The following is a 21,045-nucleotide window of genomic DNA, read 5'->3' as shown; positions in this document are numbered from 1 at the left end:
GTAGCTGGTCAACAGTGACCAGCTACATCAATGCACTTGCCGATGTAGCTGGTCACTGTTGACGTGTATTCCTCCAAGTTGATGAAATCGCCAATGGTTGCAGCTTCCCTGAACATGACCCAGTCAGTGCATTCAAAACAGTCCTGGAGAGCAGACATGGATCCTGCTGGCCAGGTTCTTACTTGTTTTTGAGCTGGTCTTGAACGCCTGCTGCGTGGTCTGTATGCTGGGATCAGCAAAACAGAGATGTGGTCTGAGTACCCGAGGTGGGGGCGGGGCGTCGCCCGGTATGCGCCCCGGATGTTTGTGTAAACAACGTCCAGCGTGTTTTCTCCTCTGGTTGCAAAGTCCACATTCTGATAGAATTTGGGAAGCACAGTCCTGAGATTTGCGTGATTAAAATCTACGGCGACAATAAACAATCCGTTCCCTAACCCTAACCCTAACCCGCTCGCTTTCCGCATTTCTGCTTCCTCGCGCAGCGCTTCCGATTCCCCCTCCTCCGTCCGTCCTTCGCAGGCGATGCCGAGGTCTGGAGGCCTGGATCTCGGAGCACGCCGAGGTCGCGTAGTTTCTGCCGCAGGTCATCATTTATGGTGTTGTTTGGGTTGTTTCTGAGTTCTTTCAGTGTTTTGTGGTTGTACACAAGCACACCGGTTGCTCCGATGACCATGTGTTGTGTAAGGCGGGCTACAAAATAAAGTTAGCACCATTTTGGGTCCGGAGCGGCCGCTGCGAGCTACTGCCACGCCGCCATCCGAAAAAGGGCCATATGACCTAGACAATGGTCACCAAGGCACGAGGCATCAACCCCTGGCTGTCAGGATGGCCGAGCGGTCTAAGGCGCTGCGTTCAGGTCGCAGTCTCCTCTGGAGGCGTGGGTTCGAATCCCACTTCTAACAAATGTTTACCTTGTTGGTCAGTTTTTCTGAACTGAGCCCGTGCAGGGGAGACTTGTTGAGTTGATACTGATACTGAGTTGATACTGAAAAAACATGAGAGAAAACTATTCAACATGCTGACTCTGTTCGATTCCCCAGTTTGCTTGGATAATGCTCAAGTCCTCTGCTGCTTGTTTGATATTGAAATATTTTGGTAAAATTTCACTGAATATCAAAGACTCATCCGAATGCTTGAACATGTCTTTGGACAAAAATAGTTGAAACCTCGCTGTGACACACCAGTCTAGCTTTCATTTGACATCACTGGCTTGAACACTTGTTTTGGTATCATGATAGCTAGGCATGGGCTCTCATTTGAACAGAATCTGGTTCCAGGAATGGCACAAAAGTGTGCAACTGTGTGGCTAAATCTGTGTGTAAATAAAGTGTAAAGGGAAAAGAATGAAATGTCTTATCTGCTAGTATCCTCAGATTCCTTCTTTTTTCGTTTCTATAGTGGCATTTTATCTTGATAATTCAATTAGGAGATGGATCATTGATGAACCATGACACTCTCTGATTTACAGCATTTGTGAAAGAAAAGGTCTCACCTACAAGTAAATCAGTGTATTGCATAATGTGAACAAGTGAAAAGGACAGATATCACAACAATGCTGTACAGAGTACACTGATCTGCATAATCCAGTCCTTTATTGTTTTCTGAAAATAAGCTTAGTATGTGTGTTTTGGACCTATCTGGTTGTACGGAGGAATAAATACAAATCATTACTTTTTGACTAAAAAAGGCTAAACTTGACAAAACTGAAAGAAAAACTGTGTGCAGTGCAGGATAACCTTTGTATTCTATTTGACAAGAGCTCGTGAGACTGTTTAACATAGAGCTAAAATGAGCACTTCTTGACTAGCATTTACAGCGACCCTTGATCTCGACGGATCTAGGCTTTGGACCCGCTGATCAACATCTGCAGTATTAACGGAAGGAGATCTACTGTATTTGACCAAACTTACAGATTGGTGGGATTCGAACCCACGCCTCCAAAGAGACTGGAGCCTTAATCCAGCGCCTTAGACCGCTTGGCCACATTGTCTCCCAAGGTGTGTCATGTACAGCCTTTGTCACATAAAAGCAAATCAGTGTATGGCTTTACACTGTACACTGCTCTGCATAATCCAGTCTTTTAATGTTTTCTGAAAATAAGCTTAGTATGTGTCATTTGGACCTTTTGAATATACCAAAAAAAAAAAAATCCTACCATTTTATTTCATATTGGTTCAGACAATTTTGCAGATTAAGAAAAAGCTCTACAAGGAAATTGTGAATAAGGATTCCTTCATGGCAATCTGAACACATAATGCCATGAAGGTATCAGATTTTTGTATCACATTTTTAATCATACATTCAATAAATGTCACAATTTTATATGAGCCACCTTTCATTGGGAATAAGTGTAAGAATGTAGTGTTTAAATGTGATTAGCAGAGAGGTGGACATCGATTAAGATCACAGATAAGGATGAGTATCGCTTCAGAGATACGCACGTTTTGCCGTCAACCCCATAGATAATGACTTTTGAGCGTTCATTATTTGGCCTACACATGGTCACCAAAACAAAAGTCTAGGTTTCATTTGAGATCACTGGCTGACTGGATCACTGGCTGACAGATCACTGACTGACTGAATCCTTTACATTGTAATTAAAATTCAATTAAAACTTCATATGATATCGACAAGAACCCCACTGGGTTTCCCAGCACCGTTTGGAAGCTAGAAGAGTAGATCCGAGCCACTCTTTGCCACAAGATGTGAGTCTCGTCTTGGTTGCTCGCAGTGAGCAGAGTGGCGCAGCGGAAGCGTGCTGGGCCCATAACCCAGAGGTCGATGGATCGAAACCATCCTCTGCTAACTGGAACCTTTTTAATACCTCAGTCACATTCCTCAATGGCAATCTGAACACATAATACCATTGAGGTATCCGAATTCTGTGTTCAACATGTTCCTATATGCACCTTTTCAGCTAGCCTAAGGACAGTTAGGCCAAAGTCATTTTTAATCATACATTTAATAAATGCCACATAATTTTATATGTGCCCCATTTCATTGGGAATAGGGGTAAGAATGTTTTGCTTGCATGTGATTAGCAGAGAGGTGGACATAGATTGGGATCACATATAAGTATGAGTATCACTTCAGAGTGGGGAAAAGTAAAAACCTATTTCCAAATCCTATTACTTCACTATCTGCATGTGATGAGAACATGGGTGAAAAGGACAAATGCTGGATTCGAATGACCTGCCAACTTTGTGCACCAAACAGAAAGATTCCCATTGGTTTCCTTTTAATGCAGGCAAGCACCAGTTGACTCAAGGATGAATGTGCAGGGGTCATGGAAAACCTTCCATAATCAAGGCTGAGAGGATAAGATGACGGACCTAATATCCGTTGGTGTCTCCCTGCACCATGTTAAAATCATGCCTACTACATTAGTGATCTTAGTGTCTTACAAATTCCCCACAGATTGTTCCGTCAGAACACAGCTCTTTAACACTGCAGCAGAACTATTTAAAGTCTTTCGCATAGATAATTAAACCGCGAACGAAAAACGTCTTCTACATTTGCGTGTTCAATGTATGACCTAGACAATGGTCACCAAGGAACGAGGCATCAACCCCTGGCTGTCAGGATGGCCGAGCGGTCTAAGGCGCTGCGTTCAGGTCACAGTCTCCTCTGGAGACGTGGGTTCGAATCCCACTTCTGACAGATGTTTACCTTGTTGGTCAGTTTTTCTGAACTGAGCCCATGCAGGGGAGACTTGTTGAGTTGATACTGATACTGAGTTGATACTGAAAAAACATGAGAGAAAACTATGCAACATGCTGACTCTGTTCGATTCTACAGTTTGCTTGGATAATGCTCAAGTCCTCTGCTGCTTGTTTGATATTGAAATATTTTGGCAAAATTTCACTGAATATCGAAGACTCATCCGGATGCTTGAGCATGTCTTTGGACAAAAATAGTTGAAACCTCGCTGTGACACACCAGTCTAGCTCAGTCACACGCTTAACAAAAGACTTTTGCTCGAGATCAAAGTGATACAAAAACACACAACAGGCTGTGCAGAATTGGTCGTCCATTGCATTGCCCTCTGATTGTCAACAATTTTTTTTTGCCACTGTCGTTTTGCCACAGCTGCGACGATCCATCATGGAAACAGACAACCTTTGCAAAATAGACAGCAACAAAAACAGCTTCGGAAATTCCTCTAAAGGTAACGGCACACTTGCGTCTTCTGCCAATGGTAAATTTTGGTTTGTTGTCTCAGGTGGCCTCTTGAGGCCACTGAGGTCATGTACGTGGACAGCAAGAAAGACGGGGGCCACAATCCCTAGGGAAGCCTTTGGAGGCAAGAAGTCGCAATGCTTAGGCAAACCTCACAGTTTCAGAAATTCCTCTTAACAGTCAAGTATGGCTTTACTGAGTAGCATTATATCCTGAAGCCTTGTGATAGAAATAGCAAAAGAGACAGAAGTTGTTGCAAATCTGACACTAAGATACAGCCTTGCGACGAGGGTGGGACTCGAACCCACGCGTGCAAAGCACAATGGATTAGCAGTCCATCGCCTTAACCTCTCGGCCACCTCGTCCGATAAAGATGACTGACGGCCCTGCTGAAGAAACGAGGGGCTTTTATTTTATCGCGCACAAAAGGGAGGTGCAGTGTGTTATGAGATGGGCCAAGGTTTATAAATAGCGGCACACTTGTGTCTTCTGCCGATGGTACGTTTTGCTTCTTTGTCTTAGTTGGGCTCTTGAGCCCACTGGAGGCACGTAAGTGGACAGTGAGAAAGAAGGGGAGCCACAATGTCTAGGAAACCTTTGAAGACAAAAAGTCACAATTCACACAACCTTTAAAATACTCCCTGGCAGCCGTGGGTAAACCCAGCACCTTAGTCTACTGGCCAAGCTACCTGTCGCCCAAGGACCCCTTTGGCTCGTGAAAGAAAAAAAAATTAAACGTCCTTCCTGCTAGCATCCTCAGAGTCCATTTTTTTCCCTTTTCTACAGTGGCATGTTATCTTGATAATTTAATTAGGAGGTGGAACATTGTCTCCCAAGGTGTGAAGAGCATTATTCGCCATGAACCTCGACACTTTCTCATGTACAGCCTTTGTAAAAAAAAAATGGTCACATAAAAGCAAATCGGTGTATGGCTTTACACTGTACACTGCTCTGCATAATCCAATCTTTAAATGTTTTCTGAAAATAAGCTTAGTATGTGTCATTTGGACCTTTTGAATATACAAAAAAAAAAATAATAATCCTACCATTTTATTTCATATTGGTTCGGACAATTTTGCAGATTAAGAAAAAGCTCTACTAGGAAATTGTGATCAAGGATTCCTTCATGGCAATCTGAACACATAATGCCATGAAGGTATCAGATTTTTGTGTGCAATATCTTCCTATATGCAAATTTTTATGAGTCATTTTTAATCATACATTTAATAAATGTCACAATTTTATATGAGCCACATTTCATTGGGAATAAGTGTAAGAATGTAGTGCTTAAATGTGATTAGCAGAGAGGTGGACATCGATTAAGATCACAGATAAGGATGAGTATCGCTTCAGAGTGAAGAAAAGTAAAACCTATTTCAAAATCCTTTCACTTCAAGATCTGCATGTGGTCAGTACATGGTTGAGGAGAAGAAATGCTGGAACACAGCTCTTTAACACTGCAGCAGCACGGTTTGCAGTCAACCCCGTAGATAATTAAAAGGCCAACAAAATACATCCACGACTTTTGAGCGTTCATTATTTGGCCTACACATGGTCACCAAAACAAAAGTCTAGGTTTCATTTGAGATCACTGGCTTGAACACTTGTTTTGTTATCATGATAGCTGAGCATGGTCTCTGACTGAATCCTTCACATTGTAATTCAAATTCAATTAAAACTTCATCTGATATCGACAAGAACCCCACTGGGTTTCCCAGCACCGTTTGGAAGCTAGAAGAGTAGATCCGAGCCACTCTTTGCCACAAGATGTGAGTCCCGTCTTGGTTGCTCGCTGTGAGCAGAGTGGCGCAGCGGAAGCATGTGTAGTGTCTTAAACGTATAGTATCTTAAATGTGTAATATCTAAAAGCCTTAACTCATATAATTCTACAAATGGTGACAGTCCTGGAAAGGCCAAAGTTAATTACTGAACCATCTGGCCAGATGTTTTCCTTTAAGCCAAATGTATGAAAGGCCCATAGTGCTTATCTTATGAGCCGTGACTGGGAAAATGAGACGGGTGGTCGTCCTTAAATCAGTATAAGCCGAAGTATAGAATATGATCCAGGATGCATGTCCTCTTGGGAAAAGACCTCTGACCCGTTCTCACTGTATGTTAAGATGAATGGTCTGGGAAAGTGAGCGCTGGTACATTTGAGATATATTAAATCTGGACAAAGACAAGTTTTCTCTTTAAGATAAACATTATTGCACAGTAGGCTCATATACATCTGTTATACATTAAGAGGCGGACCCAGAGAATGATCAGAATATATAATGAGTGTGCAGCCATGGATCGGGAGTCAGACTTTGAATCAGAGCGTGCTGACTCCAGGCTTGACCGGAAGGCCTGTAAAGATGCTATATTTCTGTGCTGAATAAAAATCATTATTTACACGAAATAACTGCGTCTACGGAGATTCCTTCCAACCGACAGCTACACTCCATCAAGACGACGAAATACACAACATTTCCTGGCGTCACGAATCCTGGGCGGTTTGCGGCCTTCTCAGCTTCGCGGGTTCTACTCCGACGACGGCTCCCTGATCTGTCCGGCCGGCTGAAACGGTGAGCGTTTGGGGTTCCGTTTATCTGCTGTTTGGTCGCACCGTTAAAGGCCTGTGTGTGTGGGTTATTGGGTTGTTGAGTGTTGTGTTGTGATTGTCGGTTTGGGTGGCTCTCCGTTCTAAAATTTTTGCACTGCTGGGCAGCGCAAAAGGGGGGATTTGACTGTAATAATGCTTTAAGGAAAATTAAACGTTGAATTACAATAGAAAAGAAGTGAAGTAAAAAGTTCAAGAGAAAAAAAAAGGAACAGGAATAAAGAGAGAAGTGAAGAAAATAAGAGTTGAAGCTAAAGTAAAAAGTAAAAGGTGAATGACTCTGAGAAAGAGTTAAATATGGTAAAAAGTTGAGGAAATAAAGGAAAACAGGAATATAAAGGTTGAAATACAAAGGGAAAAGTAAGAATAAGGTTTAAAGAGGAAGCCGCAAGATTTGGACAAAAACCCTCAGGGAGGTGACATTTAAGTCAGGCTACAAAACCTGGGCATTCACTAGGTGGATTTCAGGTCAGTTCTGGGAACTGGATGATGCAGAATTAAAATTCAATTGAAGTTCCCACTCTGACTAATTAGCTGACGAGCTAGGTGATGATGCAACTGTCATTTGAATTTCTGCATATCAATAAGGTAGCAAAAATTTAATAAAGGAAGGAAATAAAGAGAAAATAGAATAAAGGTGCGGCAAAATAGCATGCTATAAGTTTGTATGACTCGAGTCGACTATAGTGTATGTGGAATTTGTGTGTGTGTGTTGAGGAAAACGTGTGTGCGCTTTGAAAAAAAAAAAATAAATAAATAAAATAATAAGAGAAGATAAGGGGTGTCTCCTTTCTGTGCGCGCGGAACTAAGTGTTTGTTTGTGTTTGCGCGTGTGCGCTCAGCTACGAGTGAAGTCCCTCTTTCTCCGCTGTGGGCGAAACCCCCCCCCCCCTCTTCCTCTGCTTTTTTGTCTCTCTGCGTGTGAGGGTCTGCGCTCCGCTGCGGGCGGGCGGGATCCCCTCCCTTTCTCTCTCTCTCTCACTCTCTGGAAAATTTGTGTGTGCGTGACTGATTGCAGTATGTGCTGAGATGTGTGATATAAATATATATATATTTCAACACGTAATCTGGAGAGAAAATGGAGGAAAACTAAATTGGAGGTATTTAGAATTGCGTATAAAGACAGTATGCTTAGCTACAGACAGGCGCTAAAAGCTGCTAGAGCTAAACACCTGAGCAAACTCATAGAAAATAACAAAAACAACCCCAGGTTCCTTTTCAGTACAGTCGCTAAATTAACAACAAATCAGGGATCTGAAAAATGTGTTCCATCACAGTTTAGTAGTGAAGACTTTATGAATTTCTTCACTGAAAAAATAGATAACATTCGAAAAACAATTGTGGCAGTTCAACCTCTGACAGCATCTCCCGACACAATCGTACTTACAACCCCACAACTACACTGTTTTACATGTATAGGACAGGAAGAGCTGTATGATGCTATTATGAAAGCTAAATCAACAACATGTCAGTTAGATCCAATTCCCACTAAACTACTGAAGGAAGTGTTATATACAGCTGGTGAGCCTCTTTTAAATATTATTAACTCCTCACTATCGTTAGGTCATGTCCCTAAATCCCTCAAGTTAGCAGTTATTAAGCCCCTCATTAAAAAACCTAATCTGGATCCAAGCACGCTATCGAATTACAGACCAATTTCAAATCTCCCATTTATGTCTAAGATTTTAGAAAAGATTGTCGCTGCCCAGCTATGTAACCACTTGCAGGAGAACAATATCTTTGAAGAGTTTCAGTCAGGTTTTAGGCCCCATCATAGCATAGAAACTGCTCTAGTTAAAACCACTAACGACCTGTTTTTAGCTTCAGACCAAGGCTACATCTCCCTATTAGTTTTACTAGATCTTAGTGCTGCGTTCGACACTATAGATCATGATCTTCTCCTCGATCGCTTACAGAATTACATCGGTATTCAGGGACAGGCATTAAGCTGGTTTAAATCCTACCTGTCCAATCGTTACCATTTCGTAGATTTAAATGGAGAGCTATCCAGGATAATGCTAGTAAATTATGGCGTGCCACAAGGGTCAGTTCTGGGACCCCTGCTTTTTACAATATACATGCTTCCATTAGGAAATATTATTAGAAGGCATGGAATTAGCTTCCATTGTTATGCTGATGATACCCAGCTATATATTTCATCCAAACCAGGCGATACGGCTCAATTAGCTCGCATAACTGAGTGTGTTGAAGAAATAAGAGATTGGATGACCCATAACTTTCTGCTATTAAATTCTGATAAAACGGAGATTTTGCTCATCGGCCCAAAAAATAGTACACAGAAGCTCCGGCATCTCAGCCTGCATTTAGACAGTTGTTCTGTAACTACTAGTTCAACGGTAAAAGACCTGGGAGTTATTTTAGACAGCAACTTATCTTTCAAAAATCACATCAATCAAGTTACAAAAACAGCCTTCTTTCACCTTAGAAATATTTCTAAGCTAAGAAACATGTTATCTATATCTGATGCAGAGAAGCTCGTCCATGCGTTTATGACCTCTAGAATAGACTACTGTAATGCATTACTAGGTGGATGTCCTGCATCATTAATAAACAAGCTTCAGTTAGTTCAGAATGCCGCAGCAAGAGTTCTTACTAGGTCAAGAAAATACGATCATATAACCCCAATCTTATCGTCCCTACATTGGCTTCCTATTAAGTTTCGAATAGACTACAAACTACTGCTACTCACTTATAAAGCACTAAATGGTTTGGCTCCCATGTATCTATCCAGTCTTTTAACACGCTACAATCCGCCACGCTCCCTGAGATCTCAAAACTCTGGGCTTCTAGTAGTTCCTAGAATAGCAAAGTCCACTAAAGGCGGTAGAGCATTTTCACATTTAGCTCCTAAACTCTGGAATAGTCTTCCTGACAGTGTTCGGGGTTCAGATACACTCTCCCAGTTTAAGTGTAGATTAAAAACATATCTTTTTAGCAAAGCCTACACATAACACACATCACACACATCACATCATAACCTTGTGCTCCAGAACATCTGATCACATGCACATTATCAACTTGTGCTGTTAATATCATGAACAGCAGCTACGCTAATTCCTCTCCACTGCTTCTCTTTCTCTCCCCATCCCGAGGCATCCTGAGGTTTGGCCAGCTCCAGTCACGTCCCACCTCGTGAAGATTATGGACCTATGGATGATCATGGAGAAGTAGATGCCGAGTGTTTAAAGGCCCTGGCATGGAGAAGCTGATGCTGGATCTATGATGATCACAAATTGTTCTGTATTGTTGAAAGATTTATGACCAAACTTTTGATGTCACCCATATGAGGATGGGTTCCCCTTTGAGTCTGGTTCCTCTCAAGGTTTCTTCCTCATATCATCTAAGGGAGTTTTTCCTTGCCACTGTCGCCACGGCTTGCTCATCAGGGACAAACGCACACCATTCACCTTCACTGTTGTTTTCTGTAAAGCTGCTTTGAGACAATGTCTGTTGTGAAAAGCGCTATACAAATAAACTTGACTTGACTTGACTATATATATATATATGAATAAATACATAGGAGAGTTAAGGTGGAAAACAAGGGTTAGTTTCTAGTAACTATAAGGATAATATTTGTCTTCTATTAAGAATAAAACAATGAGCCTCATTACATGAGAGGACTGAATCTGTTAAAACTTATGAGCTTCCTTCGGAAGACCTTTTTCTGTTAAATAACAAAAGACAAGATAAAAACAATGAGCCTTTTTGGGAAAATATTTTATGGCTAAATAACTTTATGAGCCTCTAAAGAGGACCTAAATACGAAGTCAAAGCCCCTTAATACTGAATGAATAAAGATATCCCTACAGTGAGACAAAACACTCCCCTGCCATGAATGAATAATAAGACTTTCTTTTCGGCTTCTCCCGTTAGGGGTCGCCACAGCGGATCCTCCGCACGTTTGATTTGGCACATGTTTTACGCTGGATGCCCTTCCTAACGCAACCCTCCCCAATTTATCCGGGCTTGGGACCGGCACTAAGAGTGGCTGGGGATGGTTCCCTGACCGGGAATCGAACCCGGGTCGCAGCGGTGGGAGCGCTGCATCTTAACCACTAGACCACCAGGGGACCCCATGAATGAATAATATAATAATATAATTCCCAAAAAAGGACCTTTTCAAGTAGAGAAATTAATGAGGGTGTGTGTGTGTGTGTATGAGCAACTATTATAATAAAGTGATTATTGTATATGTATATGTATTGTTTGTGAGTAATACTGATTGATGAAAAGTTGGGGTGATTATTAAAGTAAAATAAATTAAAGTTTAAGCAATAATGATTTTTAGAGGTTAAAAGGAGATAAGCAATCTGTAGAGTATAAAATCCTGGCTGTTAATGGATGTTGTGTGTGTGTGTTTGGAGCATGTGGTACTAAGGCCCTGTCTGTTTTCTCTGTGTGATTTGTGGTACGTGGAACTGCTGTCCAGAACGACACATGAATAGAGGCCCACGACCGGAGCAACATGATCAACGCATGGCTCCTGTTTGATTGAGGCTAGTGCTGTTTTATCCACAAAAATTTTAAGTATTTGGATGTGTATGTGAACATATGTGTGCGTATTCGAAAATATAAATTTTTACTGTGCCGTTTGATCTCTCTACTTGAGAAAGAATGCAGTTTAAAAGGATACTTGGCAACGGACTGACCAGTCATGGTGTTTAACTAGATAATCATTTGATTTGTACTCGTTCAAGGGTTGTTGATGCGCGTTTTACAATTTGTTTGTGGGTTTTTGTTGAAGTTAAATTTAAGTAATCTTTAATTTGGTAGTTGGTATCAATTTATGCATACAAGAATACAGAAAGTTGTCATAATGTCAAAAATAATTACTCCTGTAGTTGTGGTATGCGAACAAGTTTTTGTGTAGAGAGGTTATAAGCAGGTGGGGACTTCCGGATCGAATATCCTCAGATAACGGTAAAGAATTTGTGGATAAAACAGTCAAATTAATCTTACAAAAGTTGGGAATTAAACAGCGTCTTGGAGCAGTGTACCACCCACAAAGTCAAGGAATGTGTGAAAGAATGAATGGTGTTTTAAAGAATCGCATTGTTAAGATCTGTCAGCATACGGGTTTAAATTGGGTAGCAGCGCTTCCGTTGGCACTGATGGCGTGTCGATCAAGTGAGCTGCGTGATTTGCATATGACACCTCATGAGTTGCTAACGGGAAGACGGATGCCGACTCCTTGTTTGCGTACCAGTGGGAAAGGTCCAAGTCTAGCACTTTTGGAAGACGAAATGCGAACTTATGTAACATATATGGTCAGCTTACATAAAAAGATATCCACATATGTTTTTGACAGGCAGAGGAAAGACGAGGCGCAGCAGAAACTTGATGAGCAAAAGAGCACCACAGTGCAACCCGGAGACAAGGTGTTTGTGAAAGTGTTTAGAAGAAAGTGGTATAACGAACGTCGGGAAGGACCATTTGAAGTGGTCCGCAGTACTGGAACAGCGGTCCAGGTCAAAGGGTCTCCAACGTGGTATCATTTATCACATTGTGTTAAAGCACCAAAAGAGGATATAACGTGTTCCCAGAGTCAGGATGTTGAAGGTTCAAGAGAATTGGAAGAAGGTATGGGTGAGCATGCAGCAGGAGAAGAGATGCATGACAATAACCAGAGTCAAATCCCAGAAGGGGAGATTGTCCGTGATATGGGCAATGGTGATGATGATGTGTACGCTTTTGATGATGTCGGAAATGACAGTACAGTTAACGGACAGGAAAGAACATTTGGGGACATTGATTTCCAGCAGATTCCCGAATCAGCAGAGCCTGTGGCGGTGGAGAGAAATGCGTCACAGGTTAAGAAGGACTGTAACTCAACTGCAGGAGAATCAAGAGAGACAGCTGACAGAAGGAGTCCGAGACTGGCTCTGAGAAGGGTTAGACCAAAACGATACGAGAACTAGAGCCCATGTGGCTATAGTTCCTCAGCAGATCGCTACAACACCCTCTCCTCCGAAGGTTGTTATCAGAGCTAAGTTAGGGAAAGTGGTTGTTCTTCCTTGTCAATGTGGAAGATGGAATGTTGGTAGTACTAATCCTCCTAAGTGGAGGAATAATCGTGGTGAAGATGTGTTGTTGACAGGACCTGAATTTGAAAGTGTGCCTCGCGATCAAAGAAAATTTTTTTTGTACAATGACATGAAGTTGGTGAAGATGCAGACGGATTGTTCACTAGTCTTGCGTAATGCTACATGGGAAGATGAAGGTGAATATGTGTGTACTTATTTAGAACCAGCATTTAAATTTGTGCCAATTCTTAATTATTGGGAGGATGATTATGAAACGCGTAAAGTGACACTTGTGATAAAAGGTTTGGAACCTAGTGGAAATGTCGCGGATATTACAAAGGTTCAAGATCAATCTAATGCAATGACTACTCCGAGAACGAATAATTCTCAAACGGAGCTTGTTACAGTAGTGCTGGGTACAACTAAGAATGTTGATACATCAACCCAGACTACTACTTTGTCACAGATAAAGCTTGTCACTACAGCTCTGGATACAACTACGAGTGTTATTACATTAACCCAGACTACTCCTACTTTATCTACGATTGTAAAAGAGTATAATGATACAATAGTGGCAATACCTTTGATGCCTGTGAAGTTTGTAAACGTAACACAGGCGCCGGACATAGTGACCTTAGAGTCGACAGAAGTGTTAAATATGACTCAGGAACCCATGTTAAAAACAAAGCCTACAGTAAATGGTAGTGAAGAGACCTTTGAAGCCGGGAAACAGATGTGGGATGAGCATGTTGTAGCCTCAGCTGAGATAACTCAGGAAAATATATCAGAAACAATGAGTGACTATTTTAATTCTACTCAAGTTCGTATTTTGCAAAAGAGAGACAGTGACTGGAAAGCATATGGTTTTGATTCATCGGTGTTACAGATTGCTGACCCCTGGGCAAGTAGGAACTTATGGTTCCAGCAGATAACTCATTCTGTTAGATCAGTTAGAAATTTGAATTGTCCATGTGTGGTGAAAGTTTCATCACCAGGCACATGGCCTTCAATTTTAGAAACGGTGCCAGAACCACTAACTATTAGGTGTCAGTCCTTTGCATTATCATGGTTGTTGTTTCAGCAGCAGGCATTGACGGATATAATAATGGCTTTGTCAAGTAGTCTGTTTAGGCCTAAATATGATTGTTCATGGTTGAAAGAATTACCTTATGTGAATCTACTGGATCAACATGAAAATATATTAACAGCAGTCCCTGAGCCGATGGAAGTGACACCTGTGAAAGCTGCTGGTTGTTTCTGTTCAAATGAAACGTATACTGGTTCGGGGATGTTTATGGGAGTATCTGATCGTGACAGCTATTTGATGAATTTGGGCCAACATGATAATAAAAATATTAGTAAGTTGTATGAAGTAAAGTTTTGTGCGCCACATCAGAAATATAGTAAAACTTTGATGGTAAGGAATCAAGATTTGCCTGGAAATGTGACAATAGGAAATTTTAGAGATATTTGGTGGGTTTGTGGTGATAAGGCATATATATTTCTGCCTTATGGATGGATAGGATTCTGTTACATGGCAAAACTGAAGCTCCCATATGAGGTTTTTACAGTACAGAAGGGAGACGGTCCTGATACAAATCAGTCAAATGTTGTTTCTGCTAATAGGAGGAAAAGAGCGTTGGCACAGTTCCATAATTTGGAGTCATACCATTGGAGAATAAGCCTAGGAGAAAAGTGGGGTATAGGACTGTTCCCATGGTATGGTGTGACATTTTTAGCTGATCATATTGATAACATCACTTATACATTACAGGGTTTCGCCAATGAGACATTAAGGGGATTTGATTTTCTGTCTAATACTCAAAGGAGTCACAGATTGACCCTGCTAAAGCATGACATGGCGTTAGATTATATATTGGCCAAGCAAGGTGGCCTATGTGTGGCTTTGAACTTAACTGGTGACGCATGTTACACCTTGATCCCCAATTCTTCTGATAATATGACTAGTGTTATAGAGGCATTGCAAAACATACGAGACGCCTTCGGTCCAGCTGAAGGAGCCGGATGGTCTGCTAATTCTTGGCTGCAAGACAAATTAGGTCCGTTAGGTGCAGTCCTAGTACAGATTTTTATGGCAGTTGTCGCATCGTTGTGTGTGATGTTTTGCTTTTGCACGCTGTTGCTGACCTTTGCGAAAGCAATGATATTGCGATGGGTTGGAGTTGTGATGCCTGGGGACGGTACCCAGATGGCGCTGCTGCGAGCAGCAGATGAACATGGAATGGAATTAGATGGTGAACTGATGGAGAAGTATCCGTTTTGATATTAGTTCTTATTGTGATTCTTCATGTTATTTGGCTATAGGCTTACTTTTTAATAGTTTCCCCCTGTACTGTGTTCGGGTGAAAGGGGGGAATGGAATGTGATATGATTCATTTGTTGCCTGAGAAGACGATACTGGTTGTTTTTTTTTTCTTTTCTTCTCTCCAAGGAAACAATATTGGGGGAGATTTGAAGGCTCGGAACAAGGAATGCTGTGATTCTACACATCGGCGACCCCATACTGAGAATCAACGCAGCCGCGGATGGACATTTTCCCCCATACACACATATATATGTTTATTATAGGATTTTATGTGTTACAGTATTTCCAGTGACATTGATAGAAAATGTTTATACTAGTAGTAATCATAGTATGTCATGATAGTTTTTAAGTTTCTTCTGATACATAACCAATGCATACGTATTACTTCTTGTTAAAATCTTGATTGGGCTGGAGTACAATTTGTGGCCACCTGGGGCAGAGGGGCCGTGAGAGCGGTTTTCCTGTCTTGATTGTTTGAAGGATATCTAAGGAGAAACGGCTGCCTGACAGGTTTTTTCTCTCTCACACTCAATAAATTCATTATATTGTTAAGGTTCTGTGACAGAATGTATTATTACTATTTCTGTAACCAATGATAACCATGTATGCTATATTTTTTTGTTTATCGTGGGATTATTGATCCCCCGAAGGGGGGAAATATGTAGTGTCTTAAACGTATAGTATCTTAAATGTGTAATATCTAAAAGCCTTAACTTATATAATTCTACAAATGGTGACAGTCCTGGAAAGGCCAAAGTTAATTACTGAACCATCTGGCCAGATGTTTTCCTTTAAGCCAAATGTATGAAAGGCCCATAGTGCTTATCTTATGAGCCGTGACTGGGAAAATGAGACGGGTGGTCGTCCTTAAATCAGTATAAGCCGAAGTATAGAATATGATCCAGGATGCATGTCCTCTTGGGAAAAGACCTCTGACCCGTTCTCACTGTATGTTAAGATGAATGGTCTGGGAAAGTGAGCGCTGGTACATTTGAGATATATTAAATCTGGACAAAGACAGGTTTTCTCTTTAAGATAAACATTATTGCACAGTAGGCTCATATACATCTGTTATACATTAAGAGGCGGACCCAGAGAATTATCAGAATATATAATGAGTGTGCAGCCATGGATCGGGAGTCAGACTTTGAATCAGAGCGTGCTGACTCCAGGCTTGACCGGAAGGCCTGTAAAGATGCTATATTTCTGTGCTGAATAAAAATCATTATTTACACGAAATAACTGCGTCTACGGAGATTCCTTCCAACCGACAGCTACACTCCATCAAGACGACGAAATACACAACACATGCTGGGCCCATAACCCAGAGGTTGATGGATCGAAACCATCCTCTGCTAACTGTAACCATTTTAATACCTCAGTCACATTCCTCAATGGCAATCTGAAGACATAATACCATTGAGGTATCAGAATTCTGTGTTCAACATCTTCCTATCTGCATGTGATGAGAACATGGGTGAAAAGGACAAATGCTGGATTCGAATGACCTGCCAACTTTGTGCACCAAACAGAAAGATTCCCATTGGATTCATTTTAATGCAGGCAAGCACCAGTTGACTCAATGATGAATGTGCAGGGGTCATGGAAAACCTTCCATAATCAAGACTGAGAGGATAAGGTGACGGACCTAATATCCGTTGGTGTCTCCCTGCGCCATGTTAAAATCATGCCTACTACATTAGTGATCTTAGTGTCTTACAAATTCCCCACAGATTGTTCCGTCAGAACACAGCTCTTTAACACTGCAGCAGAACTATTTAAAGTCATCCGCATAGATAATTAAACCGCGAACGAAAAACGTCTTCTACATTTGCGTGTTCAACAATGGTCACCAAGGCAAGAGGCATCAACCCCTGGCTGTCAGGATGGCCAAACGGTCTAAGGCGCTGCGTTCAGGTCACAGTCTCCACTGGAGGCGTGGGTTCGAATCCAACTTCTGACCGATGTTTACCTTGTTGGTCAGTTTTTCTGAACTGAGCCCGTGCAGGGGAGACTTGTTGAGTTGATACTGATACTGAGTTGATACTGAAAAAACATGAGAGAAAACTATTCAACATGCTGACTCTGTTCGATTCTACAGTTTGCTTGGCTAATGCTCAAGTCATCTGCTGCTTGTTTGATATTGAAATATTTTTCGTCAAAATTTCACTGAATATCGAAGACTCATCCGGATGCTTGAGCATGTCTTTGGACAAAAATAGTTGAAACCTCGCTGTGACACACCAGTCTAGCTTTCATTTGACATCACTGGCTTGAACACTTGTTTTGGTATCATGATAGCTAGGCATGGGCTCTCATTTGAACAGAATCTGGTTCCAGGAATGGCACAAAAGTGTGCAACTGTGTGGCTAAATCTGTGTGTAAATAAAGTGCAAAGGGAAAAGAATGCAATGTCTTATCTGCTAGTATCCTCAGATTCCTTCTTTTTTCGTTTCTATAGTGGCATTTTATCTTGATAATTCAATTAGGAGATGGATCATTGATGAACCATGACACTCTCTGATTTACAGCATTTGTGAAAGAAAAGGTGTCACCTACAAGTAAATCAGTGTATTGCAAAATGTGAACAAGTGAAAAGGACAGATATCACAACAATGCTGTACAGAGTACACTGATCTGCATAATCCAGTCCTTTATTGTTTTCTGAAAATAAGCTTAATATGTGTGTTTTGGACCTATCTGGTTGTACGGAGGAATAAATACAAATCATTACTTTTTGACCAAAAAAGGCTAAACTTGACAAACTGAAAGAAAAACTGTGTGCAGTGCAGGATAACCTTTGTATTCTATTTGACAAGAGCTCGTGAGACTGTTTAACATAGAGCTAAAACGAGCACTTTTTGACTAGCATTTACAGCGACCCTGGATCTCGACGGATCTAGGCTTTGGACCCGCTGATCAACATCTGCAGTATTAACGGAAGGAGATCTACTGTATTTGACCAAACTTATAGATTGGTGGGATTCGAACCCACGCCTCCAAAGAGACTGGAGCCTTAATCCAGCGCCTTAGACCGCTTGGCCACATTGTCTCCCAAGGTGTGAAGAGCATTATTCGCAATGAACCTTGACACTTTCTCATGTACAGCCTTTGTCACATAAAAGCAAATCAGTGTATGGCTTTACACTGTACACTGCTCTGCATAATCCAGTCTTTTAATGTTTTCTGAAAATAAGCTTAGTATGTGTCATTTGGACCTTTTGAATATACCAAAAAAAAAAAAATCCTACCATTTTATTTCATATTGGTTCAGACAATTTTGCAGATTAAGAAAAAGCTCTACAAGGAAATTGTGAATAAGGATTCCTTCATGGCAATCTGAACACATAATGCCATGAAGGTATCAGATTTTTGTATCACATTTTTAATCATACATTCAATAAATGTCACAATTTTATATGAGCCACCTTTCATTGGGAATAAGTGTAAGAATGTAGTGCTTAAATGTAATTAGCAGAGAGGTGGACATCGATTAAGATCACAGATAAGGATGAGTATCGCTTCAGAGATACGCACGTTTTGCCGTCAACCCCATAGATAATGACTTTTGAGCGTTCATTATTTGGCCTACACATGGTCACCAAAACAAAAGTCTAGGTTTCATTTGAGATCACTGGCTGACTGGATCACTGGCTGACAGATCACTGACTGACTGAATCCTTTACATTGTAATTAAAATTCAATTAAAACTTCATATGATATCGACAAGAACCCCACTGGGTTTCCCAGCACCGTTTGGAAGCTAGAAGAGTAGATCCGAGCCACTCTTTGCCACAAGATGTGAGTCTCGTCTTGGTTGCTCGCAGTGAGCAGAGTGGCGCAGCGGAAGCGTGCTGGGCCCATAACCCAGAGGTCGATGGATCGAAACCATCCTCTGCTAACTGGAATCTTTTTAATACCTCAGTCACATTCCTCAATGGCAATCTGAACACATAATACCATTGAGGTATCCGAATTCTGTGTTCAACATGTTCCTATATGCACCTTTTCAGCTAGCCTAAGGACAGTTAGGCCAAAGTCATTTTTAATCATACATTTAATAAATGCCACATAATTTTATATGTGCCCCATTTCATTGGGAATAGGGGTAAGAATGTTTTGCTTGCATGTGATTAGCAGAGAGGTGGACATAGATTGGGATCACATATAAGGATGAGTATCACTTCAGAGTGGGGAAAAGTAAAAACCTATTTCCAAATCCTATTACTTCACTATCTGCATGTGATGAGAACATGGGTGAAAAGGACAAATGCTGGATTCGAATGACCTGCCAACTTTGTGCACCAAACAGAAAGATTCCCATTGGTTTCCTTTTAATGCAGGCAAGCACCAGTTGACTCAAGGATGAATGTGCAGGGGTCATGGAAAACCTTCGGAAAACCTTCCATAATCAAGGCTGAGAGGATAAGGTGACGGACCTAATATCCGTTGGTGTCTCCCTGCACCATGTTAAAATCATGCCTACTACATTAGTGATCTTAGTGTCTTACAAATTTCCCACAGATTGTTCCGTCAGAACACAGCTCTTTAACACTGCAGCAGAACTATTTAAAGTCTTTCGCATAGATAATTAAACCGCGAACGAAAAACGTCTTCTACATTTGCGTGTTCAATGTATGACCTAGACAATGGTCACCAAGGAACGAGGCATCAGCCCCTGGCTGTCAGTATGGCCGAGCGGTCTAAGGCGCTGCGTTCAGGTCGCAGTCTCCTCTGGAGACGTGGGTTCGAATCCCACTTCTGACAGATGTTTACCTTGTTGGTCAGTTTTTCTGAACTGAGCCCGTGCAGGGGAGACTTGTTGAGTTGATACTGATACTGAGTTGATACTGAAAAAACATGAGAGAAAACTATGCAACATGCTGACTCTGTTCGATTCTACAGTTTGCTTGGATAATGCTCAAGTCCTCTGCTGCTTGTTTGATATTGAAATATTTTGGCAAAATTTCACTGAATATCGAAGACTCATCCGGATGCTTGAACATGTCTTTGGACAAAAATAGTTGAAACCTCACTGTGACACACCAGTCTAGCTCAGTCACACGCTTAACAAAAGACTTTTGCTCGAGATCAAAGTGATACAAAAACACACAACAGGCTGTGCAGAATTGGTCGTCCATTGCATTGCCCTCTGATTGTCAACAATTTTTTTTTGCCACTGTCGTTTTGCCACAGCTGCGACGATCCATCATGGAAACAGACAACCTTTGCAAAATAGACAGCAACAAAAACAGCTTCGGAAATTCCTCTAAAGGTAACGGCACACTTGCGTCTTCTGCCAATGGTAAATTTTGGTTTGTTGTCTCAGGTGGCCTCTTGAGGCCACTGAAGTCATGTACGTGGACAGCAAGAAAGACGGGGGCCACAATCCCTAGGGAAGCCTTTGGAGGCAAGAAGTCGCAATGCTTAGGCAAACCTCACAGTTTTCAGTTTCCTCTTAACAGTCAAGTATGGCTTTACTGAGTAGCATTATATCCTAAAGCCTTGTGATAGAAATAGCAAAAGAGCCAGAAGTTGTTGCAAATCTGACACTAAGATACAGCCTTGCGACGAGGGTGGGACTCGAACCCACGCGTGCAAAGCACAATGGATTAGCAGTCCATTGCCTTAACCTCTCGGCCACCTCGTCCGATAAAGATGACTGACGGCCCTGCTGAAGAAACGAGGGGCTTTTATTTTATCGCGCACAAAAGGGAGGTGCAGTGTGTTATGAGATGGGCCAAGGTTTATAAATAGCGGCACACTTGTGTCTTCTGCCGATGGTACGTTTTGCTTCTTTGTCTTAGTTGGGCTCTTGAGCCCACTGGAGGCACGTAAGTGGACAGTGAGAAAGAAGGGGAGCCACAATGTCTAGGAAACCTTACACATGTGTA

This window comes from Silurus aristotelis, assembly GCF_946808225.1.
Source record: "Silurus aristotelis genome assembly, chromosome: 8".
NCBI classification, from domain to species: domain Eukaryota; kingdom Metazoa; phylum Chordata; class Actinopteri; order Siluriformes; family Siluridae; genus Silurus; species Silurus aristotelis.
Note: the sequence above shows the minus strand (reverse complement) of the source record.